Source organism: Girardinichthys multiradiatus, chromosome 14 (genome assembly GCF_021462225.1).
Source record: "Girardinichthys multiradiatus isolate DD_20200921_A chromosome 14, DD_fGirMul_XY1, whole genome shotgun sequence".
Classification (NCBI taxonomy): Eukaryota; Metazoa; Chordata; class Actinopteri; order Cyprinodontiformes; family Goodeidae; genus Girardinichthys; species Girardinichthys multiradiatus.
Window position 1 is genome coordinate 35,527,383 of NC_061807.1, and position 11,177 is coordinate 35,538,559.

General features: G+C 38.3%; 1 long non-coding RNA gene across 1 annotated transcript; it reads right to left on the minus strand.

Annotated features, from left to right (window-relative positions):
- Positions 1-574: 574 nt before the first annotated feature.
- Positions 575-11,118, minus strand: LOC124881341. The gene is made up of 3 exons (XR_007041628.1): positions 6,564-11,118; positions 3,552-3,616; positions 575-1,378 (listed from the first exon to the last, which is right to left on the minus strand). It is a non-coding gene; the product is annotated as an uncharacterized LOC124881341 (long non-coding RNA).
- Between the last annotated feature and the right edge of the window lie 59 nt (positions 11,119-11,177).

An 11,177-nucleotide genomic window follows, 5' to 3' on the forward strand; every position in this document is an offset into this window, starting at 1 on the left:
GGATGAAAGCAAATTCTGCATGTCATTCGGAAATCAAGGTGCCAGAGTCTGGAGGAAGACTGGGGAGAAGGAAATGCCAAAATGCCAGAAGTCCAGTGTCAAGTACCCACAGTCAGTGATGGTCTGGGGTGCCAGTGTCAGCTGCTGGTGTTGGTCCACTGTGTTTTATCAAGGGCAGGGTCAATGCAGCTAGCTATCAGGAGATTTTGGAGCACTTCATGCTTCCATCTGCTGAAAATCTTTATGGAGATGAAGATTTCATTTTTCAGCACGACCTGGCACCTGCTCACAGTGCCAAAACCACTGGTAAATGGTTTACTGACCATGGTATCACAGTGCTCAATTGGCCTGCCAACTCTCCTGACCTGAACCCCATAGAGAATCTGTGGGATATTGTGAAGAGAACATTGAGAGACTCAAGACCCAACACTCTGGATGAGCTAAAGGCCGCTATCGAAGCATCCTGGGCCTCCATAAGACCTCAGCAGTGCCACAGGCTGATTGCCTCCATGCCACGCCGCATTGAAGCAGTCATTTCTGCAAAAGGATTCCCGACCAAGTATTGAGTGCATAACTGTACATGATTATTTGAAGGTTGACGTTTTTTGTATTAAAAACACTTTTCTTTTATTGGTCGGATGAAATATGCTAATATTTTGAGAAGGACCTGTATACAAAAATCTAAATGTTTCTTTACTGAGAGGTAAGAAAGGAAACTTGAAGTACTGAACGTAGAGCCAAATACAAATACAAATACATGTATGCATTAAATGTTATTTTCCCTAACAAATACTTGGCTTAGTTAAGCATAAATGTAGCTTTGCTTGTAATCACAGGCATATATTGTGTTATTCTGAATAACCTGGAATCACTTGCACTAATATAGCCCTAGACAAGCCTCTCCTTCTGAGACCCCAACACCAACTTCTTATACAACACATTAATCCTGATCCCCACTATTTTTGTTCTGTTTTGGCATGTACATTTTTCATAAATTACAAACTGTGTTTCTCTAAATGCTTATACCACCCATCCCCTCCCTGTGTGGTGAGCCACATTGCCCACATCAAAAGTCGGCACTATTTGGCATTCCTATAGCTCTGTTCTCATTAACAAATCAAATTAACTGGTACAATTAAAAGCATGTTAGCTCTCACACTAATTAAGACTTGATGTCTTTACACCATCACTGCCAGAGCCTCTGACTCTGGGCCAACTGCGACAGGCTGGACGCAGCCGATGCACACGTATCTGAGGATCCAAAGGTAGACCGTGCCAGACAAGGTGACAGTCAGGGCCAGGAGCAAGAGGCTGACGAGGCTCTGAGAGCTGAGCAGAATGTTGGAGGAGGTAGAGGAGTCCTCAAAGAGATTCTGGGCTACAGCAGGAGAGAAAGAGAAAAGATAACAACCAGAATGATGAGTAACAAGTCATAAGAAAATCAGGGTCCTGTGTGAAGGAAGGTGTGAGAATGTGAGATGATACATGAAATTAGTTGTGTTAGCACACACACAAAAACAAGGTGACAGAGAGACTTGATGTTTAAACAAAGACAAAAAAACTCAAACACCTCCCTCTAGTGTCCATTAGGCCTACTACACCTTAAACCAGCTGCAGATTTGACTTGAACATTTTACAAAGAAAAGGAGATAAAACATATTTCACTTTTAGTTTCCCCTTGTCTTTTACACCCAGCTTTTCTATGATCAGAAAAACATTGAAAGTCTTGGGAGTTTAAGAACCTCATAAATTTCTTGGCAGCCTTTCCTGAACGTATTTTGTCAAGAGACTCTTGACCAGAAAAGCCACCAAAAAATAAATCAACTTTGTTCCTCTGAAATTCAGATTTGATATATTGTCACACCCAAAACCATGCATTCTGTACATGTTCTAGAGCTTATGATTATCCAGTTTAAATCAGTCAAAACCTCAAAATAACTGAGAATAACTAGGTTTATTTTAAAGTATTTGTATCTCTTGAAATCATACAGTGCATTCCAACTCTTAAATACTTTTGCTATTAAAAGGGAAAATCTAAGAATTCATAATCTTTCATGTTTAGGAGAGCATTAGTATCTACAGTACCTTGAAAGAACGTTCACAGTCCTCAAATCTTTACCACCTTGCTACATTGATCCTGCAAACTTCCCTGTATTTTATTAGAGTTTTATGTGGTAGACCAACGCAAAGTAGTGCCTGGAAGGGAAAGGATGCATAGTTTTCTAAATCTTTTACAACACGAACAAAACATGAAAGAAGGTGCTGTGGTCAGATGTGAACTTTTTGGGCTATATGCAAAATGTTATGTGGCTGAAAATTCACACTGTACCTCCCCCCCTGAACACATCATCCTTGCAGTAAAACATGGTGGTGGCATCATCGTGCTTAATGCTATTGCCTGTAAACATGGGGGAGATATATAAACAGAGTTCAACAAACTCAATGATATTCCACCTCTGCAAGTCTTCTGCCAAAACAGCCAACATTAAAGCAACTTATCCTCTCCCTTCCTGCTAGGAGGCATTAAAAGCGTCTGTTTACTGAGCTGTTGCAAAGAAACCGTGAAGGCGTCACAGTAATTAGGAAAAAAAAGGAAAACATGAATAGGGAGTTGATTTATACACAGCCTTCAAACATGCCACCATCTAATTAACGCTAATTAAAATTCTTGATGAGGCCGCTTAGTCTCTTTGAAGGGTAGGAAAGGAGGACGGAGAAAATAAATAAGTAACTAACAGAAATATATGCCATCAACTACAGTTAAAAAACAAACCTGTTACTTTAAATTCAAACTTAATTTTAGTTTCTTTATCCTATCTATGGAGGGAAGGCTCAGTATGGACATGAAGTAACAGCAGCATGACTTGATCAGTACCAGCCATAGGAAGAACATAGTTCCAGCTGGACATTGATGATGTTTTCAGGGTGGCGAATTGTTCTACATTGGTAACATTCTGCATTTATCCATACCCTCCTATCCTTGCAGGGCCACAGGGGGCTGGTGCCCATCTTCAGCAGTCATTAGACATGAGGCGGGGTGCACCCTGGACAGGTCGCCAGTCTATCAAGCAAGAGTATCCAAAGAGAACCCATACATGCATTGGGGGGAACATGCAAACTCAAGAGCCAAGGCCAAAATTCAAACCCAGAATGTTGTTGTTGCAAGGCAACAGTGCTAACGACTGATCAACCATGCAGCCCTTTCTTGCAGCAGCACTTTCAATTTCCAGCTTGAAGGTTGTTGAAAGGACTTGTAAGCTGATGATTTACAGTTGCATGTGCATCTCCTCTTTCACTCTTTCAAGGCTGAATGTTGGAGAAAGAAAGTATGTGGCAACGGTACAAAAGGCTGTGACAAACATTGTGGAATGAGTTATGCGGAGTATAGATGCACAATTTTCTCAGCTATTTATTTTAGATCCGACGTTTACAGTTCATTAACCAAATTAACACTCAATACACAGAGAAGCACAAAAACCTTGCTATAGATTAGGTTTTGTGGCTCAGAGTCCGGTTGCCACGGTGGCTGTTCTATTGGGTGAAAAACTTACCTCTAGTTGAGTGTAACATCAGCAGCAAACTGATGATAATTCTTCCAGCCGCAGCCATCCTTATGCTGTACTGGGTTTAATGGGAATACACAGGACATTTGGGAGAAATGAACAGTTACACAGTTAAAATTCAACATAAGACAGTATGAACAACAATTAAGCCAAGTAGTCATGTTTGTCTTTTAAATGCATCTTTATAATGCCATGTAAGCTGTATATTTAACTATACTGTATATGTTTTGGATTAGTTTACTGCTAAAAGGTCCAATGACAACTCAGTTTCAGTCTACTAGTAGAGTCCACTGGATTTTAAAAAAGAAAAATTTTAAAGACTTAATGGTGCCATGAACTCTAACAGGTTTTCTGGGTCTTTATGAGCAAAAAGCCCACAGGATCACAACTCCTCCACCATACGTAACAGTGATCCTGAGGAGCTTTCCATATATTCATTATTTTCACACCAGATCCACCTGGAGTGTTTGTTCCTGTAAATCGTAGTCTAGATTTTACAGTTGGGCTGGTGTTTTCAGGCTTGTAAGCGCTCCAGTTTTTCCTCAACATGTGACAAGAGTTACATCCAGAGACTAAGAATGAACACACCACAGGACATATCTCTAGATAACAAGGGCTTTGTTTCTGAGTGCTGGAGACTGGATTCTGGCTTTTTAAATTTGAGTGATGGCTTCTTCCCATCAGAGTGACCTTTCAGTCTCATGTCGGCTTCAACATGGGGAAGAAAGGCGGGAGAATGGTTGTAATGATAAGTGGACATTCCCAAGCTGTTTATACTTGTGTTCAATTGTTTGAACATATGCATCTGGCACTTTCAGGCAGCAGGAAATTAGACCAAAAGGATGAACCAAACTTGTGAAGGCCCACAGATCTCTTCCTGATATCTTGGCTGATTTCTTGATTGATGTTCCCATGATGTGACACAAGGAAGCAGTGTTGCCTTAAAATACATCCACATGTGTACCTCTGTTTAACCCAAATGTTGTGAATTCACCTTTATTAATCAGGAGCTTACAATGTTATGGCATCATCATACAGTATCTCACAAAAGGGAGAACACTCCTCACATTTTTATAAATATTTTTCTATAACTTTTCATGGGGCACTGATGTTATGACACTTTGATACAATGTAAAATAGTTAGTGTACAGCTTGTATAACAGTGTAAATCTGCACTACCCTCAAATAACTCAACATACAGCCATCAATGTCTAAAACCACAAGCAACAAAGTGAGTACACCCATAAGTGAAAATGTCCAAATCGTGCGAAAATTAGCCATTTTCTCTCCCTTGTGTTATGTAATTTGTCAGTGCTACACAATCTCTAGTGTGAATGGAGAGCAGGTGCATTGAATTTGGTGTTAACTCTTAATCTCTCATACTGATCACTGGAAGTTCAACATGGCACCTCATGCCAAAGAATTTACTGAGGATCTGAAAAAAGCATCGTTGCTCTATGTGAAGATGGCCAAGGCTATAAGAAGATTCCCAACACACTGAAACTGAGCTGCGGCAAAACAATACATTGGTTAAACAGGATAGGTTCCACGCAGAACAGGCCATAGTCGATCAAAGAAGTTAAGTGCACATGCTCAACGTCGTATCCAGAGGTTGAGAATAGATGTACAAGTGCTGTCAGCCTTCAGCGTTGCTGCAGAGGGTGAAGTGGTGGGGGGTCAGCCTGTCAGTGGTCAGACCAAACACACACACTACATCAAATTGGTCTGCATGGCTGTCAGGAAGCCTTCTCTAAAGATGATGCACAAGAAAGACCAAAAACAGCTATCAATCAATCAGACTAAAGACAAGAATTACTGGAACCGTTTCCCTTGGTCTGATGAGTCCAAGATAAACTTATTTACACTGTTATACAAGCTGTTCACTGATTACTTTACATTGTATCGAGGTGTCATATTTTCCGTGTTGTCCCATGAAAAGATATAATAAAATATTGACAAGAATGTAAGAGGTGTACTCGCCTTTGTGAGGTACTGCATGTGTTTTCCAAATTATTTATAGGCATAGTAATCTTACTGTATGCAACTTCTAAATTTGAAGAAAGTAATGCAAAATTTAAAAAGAAATAACTTTTGTGGTCCAAACTGAGCTAAAAGAGGAAAAATTTAGTCTGATTTAAATTTATTGAAGAAACAAGTGGTTATGTATTTTTATACACTGCATAGAAAGCTATAAATATCTGGATTTCACTGCATTTCACCTACTGCATATGGACAGAGTAAGTTATATTTACCATAATGTCATCGTCTTGTTTTTGTTTTTCGTTTGTAAGCATGGCCTGAACATTTGGGGATAAAACTTTAAGGCTGTATGCACAGACAATGAGCGCCCCCAAGTGGTCAAATAAGTATTACCTTAGTTCAAATTAATTTCTGTTCAACATAATTCAATTTTCCTTGTGGGGAAACTTGTTTAGGGCAGGTGAAGCTATACTAAAACTAGAGACAGCAAAAATGGTGCAACAATAAAGCATAATAGTCATTCAAGGGATTGGAAACATTAGAAAAAAATGTAAATTGTAAACAACAATTTAAGTTTAAAAAAATTAAAAATAGAGGGCAACATGCATACTAAAACTGTCCAGATCATACTGTATCATTTTTAATGACAAGAGGACAAAGGAACTTTTAAAATGATTTAATTTATATTTTGGCAGCTTGAATTATTCAGAAAGGAGTAGAAGCTGGCTGCTCCAAACAGCATGCCATGAATGAGTGTAGACAGAGTGCCTTTATAGCTTAGCATGAGATAAAGATACCTTATTGTTTGGTCATTGTAACTATATTATATATAACCAACACTAAAATAATCACAGTATGAAAATCATATAATCTGCTTTCTTTCTTTTACATAGAAATGAAGACTCCATGTGCAATTTAAACGAGACAAACAAGTGTATTTCCAGCACTGGACAAGATAAACATCAGATCAATACATTGTCTGGAACTGATTAAAATAAAATTAATAGTATTTTAACTTACAGTAGAACATGTGAAAGCTCTGTCCTCTGAAGCAGTCACCCCACTAAGATGCAACAGGCTTTCCACCACAAAGACGACCAAATGTACAGTACATTCAATCCTATTCCTCGTGCAAGGAAAGAAGAAAAACTGCTCATCCACAAGGGTCTTCCTCCTACATCTGCTCAGACAATAATTATATCCCTTCACTGATGCTTTAGCAGTTGCATCTGTTCTAGGACATCTGATGAAATCCCTCCTGCTCCCCTCCTTCTCTCTGCATGCTTTCGTTCCTCCTCACACTGATGTTGATCAGGGTTGCTTCGCAGCAGGGTGATGAAATGAATTTAAGTAAGGCATGTGAGCGAGAAGTGGTTGCACGTCCAGAGACACAGGCTGTTACAGGATTTTTCTCCTCCACCGGGAGGAGCTCCGCTGGAGAAAACAGGGAAGAATGCAATGCAGAGCATAGGACTTATGCGACATATGCAGGTTGCTTCAAGAGATAAGTACCATTAATATTCGGTATCTAAAACAATTCATAATCTGTCTGCAACAGTGATGTATTTTCCAACATATTTTAGAGCCAGAAACACTACAAGAAACACTAAAAGATTGAAACATAAATCGACCTCTACATTGTTTTTATATCAAATAAAAAGCTTCAAGAACAAACCTCTCTAATACGGAAAAAGGATAACCCTTTATAGATGACAATGAATTGTGTGTAATAGCAGAGTGTGATTATTTATTGTTTCAAATAATAATTTTTTTTATTTTTTTTATTGGTTTAAAATATCTTTCTAATGGGAATATGTCAAGAGGATGTGTGGCTTCTTATTGGCTTAAGAAAAGGGATGACGTGAGCAGAAACACAGGTGACATTTGTGAAAGGAAATAGGCGAACAAGGTAGATTTCTCTTTATCTACTTAAAGGAGTCGATGTGTTCAAAAGGCTTTTTGCTTTAGGATTGTGAAACAATTGGAATCTTGGTTAGGGTAAGGAACAATGCAAGGCTGAGGGGCAACACAACGCATTTCTTTCCCCAGGCTGCAACTGATATCTCCAGCAGTAAATCATCAACCAGACCATCAAGGAGACTGCACACGTTGTTTGCAAGAACAAAGTTTCTTGGGCAAGAAGGTCTGTTCTTTTAACATGTTTTTTTTTACTAATTATATGTTATCAGTCAGTACAAAGTCTCCCGTTATCTGTAGATTGCGTTATTAATTAAATCGATAACCACTGTCTCTAAACGTTCCTCCTGCACATTTACCTATGGTAATAAAGAGCAGCTCCTTTTTTTCTTAGTGTCTGAGCTAGATGAAGGATAAAATGTATAGAAATGTTTTCATTTTCTTTCCAACCACCACATGTGTAGCATTAGCTTGACATGATGTTTTAGGGTCAAACAAGTTGTTGTGAAAATCAAACTAACTGTTGACAGACTTACAAAGATACGTGGTGTAAAAAATGGGACAGCCCAGCTTACTTATGTATATGGGTCCCATATTATATCAGGCTGGATGGGTGCTAGGTGAGCCTTGGCTCACAGTGGGCTTCTAATGTAGAACATTGCTGGATTGAATACATACAAACTATATTGACAAAACCATTTGGACCACCTATGTAGGTCTTAGCTGTGTCTTGACTAGAGTTTTTTTCCAACATTTTTCCAACAGTTGTTCTTTTTCAAACCTGGGTAGCCAGTTTACCTGGGGTCACTGTGTAACCCACAGACAGTCAAACCTATGGCCTGTTTTTCAGCCTATTTCCACCCCTTATGACCTATAAATAAATGCTGGTTGGGGACGTCTTTAAAACAACATATTTATGGTGTAGTTAAACCCTCACAAGTAAAACACGGACTGATTACATGTTGAAGAGTGAGACTTTCAGGTTCTCCAACTCACTGTGTAAAATATATTCATTACACAGCTATTATGAGAAATAGGAATGTTGAATAAGAGCTGCTGAGAACTGGAGGAAAACCTATGTCTTTCTAAATGTCTATCAGCCTTTTAAATTACAATTTTAATGTCAGAGACATTTCCTTTTTGCACTTAGCACTGATGTGGGTGTTCAGAGGAACACCAAAACATTTTGTACCTTTTAAGTTTTGGACATAGAGCACTTTTAAATCCCTGGAGAGGGTGCTGGTTTGCTAGGTCTTCAAGCTACTACTCTCAGACAACATTTCTTCTGACTTTCTCTTCCTTATAACTAGAGAAGTTACCATATATGTCATTACCCTTTGCATTCACGTTTTTCTTTTTTTGTGCATGGAAACTGAACCGTAACGCAATTGAAAATGAACAATTACAGAATTATGCCTGTTAAAATTTTCACTGGGCAAATCTGACAAAATATAATTATTGGAAAGAATTTGCAGCCTAAGCACTCCCTGCAGCATAAATGCATCTAAATAAATAAATGCAACACATGGCACAAAGGAACACTCTCCAGAGAGAAAGCATTATTCTGGCACAGTGATTTAGAAATTATAGCGCCTTACCCCCCAAAGGCAGAGAAACTAAAGGAAGTGGAACAAATAAAAAGGAAAAAAACCTCACAAGCCGCTGCTGTTAATTATCACCGATTATAGAACTGAGTCTGTAGTTTTCAGCTGCTCATGCACACAGCAAGATGTAAGATATCAAAAGAGGGAGTTCAATAAAAATAAAGAGAAATATCACGGGTAAAAAATGACATTTAAGGAAAAGGTTTCCCAGACGATGACATTCAACATAATGAAAAGTGTGCACCAGTAAAAATGGTACCTTTCATATATGTCCAAAACACTGATCGTTTTACTGAGCAAGCCATTCATTTAAACATAAAAACAAATTTAAAAATCCCCGTTTCCTGAGTGCAACATGGAGAGACAGCAACTGATAAAAAAACTGATAATGACAGAAAATGGAAAAGCTCTTTCATCTGTAAACGCATTTTTCCACACAATTTTATTTTTACAGGCTGTCACCAGATGATGGAACACAACCATTAACCAAGACTAACATGTCAAGCATGTCTTTTGTTGTGGCAAAAAAGCAAGTAGAAACACGTTGTGTTGCTCATTCTGTGTTTTGTCAAATTTAAATAGCTAGAAATTTTAGTATTTAGTGTATGAGTACTCTTAGACTGAATAGGCAAATCATAGTTTGTTATATTTTACAGCAATCTAGATTACTGTGAACAAATACACCACAGAGCAGACAAAAACAAAAAAAAGCAAGTGTGGCTGCAGACCTTTTGTGACGTTTCTGTAACAGCTTTGAACATCTAGAGATTTAGATTATTACAGATTTTCTTTGCAAAGAAGCTCAAGGTTAGTCAGATAGGTGGAGAGGATCTTGAAACAGCAGTATTTAAGGATTGCCTCAGATTCTCAGTTAGATTCAAGTGTCGGGCATTCTAACACATCAAATAAATCGTCTCTAACAGGTTCAATTCTGGTCAGATCAGACCAGATCCCTTCTGAGCTATGGTAATCTATGCTGCTTCTCTAGAGTTACCATTGATCCTTTTCTCTGAACTACATTTGGTTGCATTGGGTTTAATTTAGAGGTATCAGATTAAAGGGGCTTGCCAATGCATGCCAATCCATTTACACTTTCATTTGTAGAAGATTTAGAGGACATGTACTATTTTTCTTTCACCTCACAATTACGCTGTACTATGTGTTAATCTATCACATAAAATCCTAATAGAGATTGCGGTTGTGATTGTAACATGACTAAATGTGAAAGCGTTCAATACTTTTGCAAGGCACTGCCTTTGCACAAGATGAGAAAATAGTCACATTTGAGCCAATGTCATACTAAAAGGTGACAAAATTCAAACATTTGGGTGGCATTGGTTACCCTTTTACTGAAGCCTCCCTGTCTTTCTTTGGCACATTATTTGGGTTTTACTGTTAATAAAATGCTACGATTTACAGTCTGTCCCTATGGTAGAGAAGCTCAGGAAGGAAAGAACCCTAATGATACCTTTAAGTAAAAAAAAGATCTTTTGCTGCAAGACGAAAACAACAGGCATCATCAAAACAACTATTTTGTATTTTTCCACTGATATAAAACAGATTAAGAAATGACGACTAACTAATAATCAACTGATGTAAAATATAAATAAATCACTTCAAAATAAACAAAGTAATTAGCACCCATGGAAAGGAATTTTGCACAATTAAGAAAATGCTTTGTATGAAAGGATTTTAAAACAGAAGAGAGAAGGAAAAGTCTCAAACTGTTGTTGTGCCTCCAACAATTATCTTTCTGAAAAGATTTCTGCTCTTGTGCTTCATTTTTCTTTTGAAAACTGTTTACCATCACATCATTTACATAAAAATAGGTTATATAGTTACTAAAGCCAATCTTAAATTGGTCTCTTTAAAAATGCAGCACATTGTTTGTTAAAAAGAGACTTGTAGGAAAAGCTAAATATTAGAGAAAGGTAGCACTGTTGCCTTGCAGCAAGAAGGTCCTGGGTTCGAGGGTCTTTCTGCATGGAGTTTGCATGTTCTCCTGGTGCATGCGTGGGTTCTCTCTGGGTACTCCGGCTTCTTCCCACAGTCTAAAAACATGACTGTTAGGTTAACTGGTCTCTCTAAATTGCCCTTAGGTGTGAATGGGTGT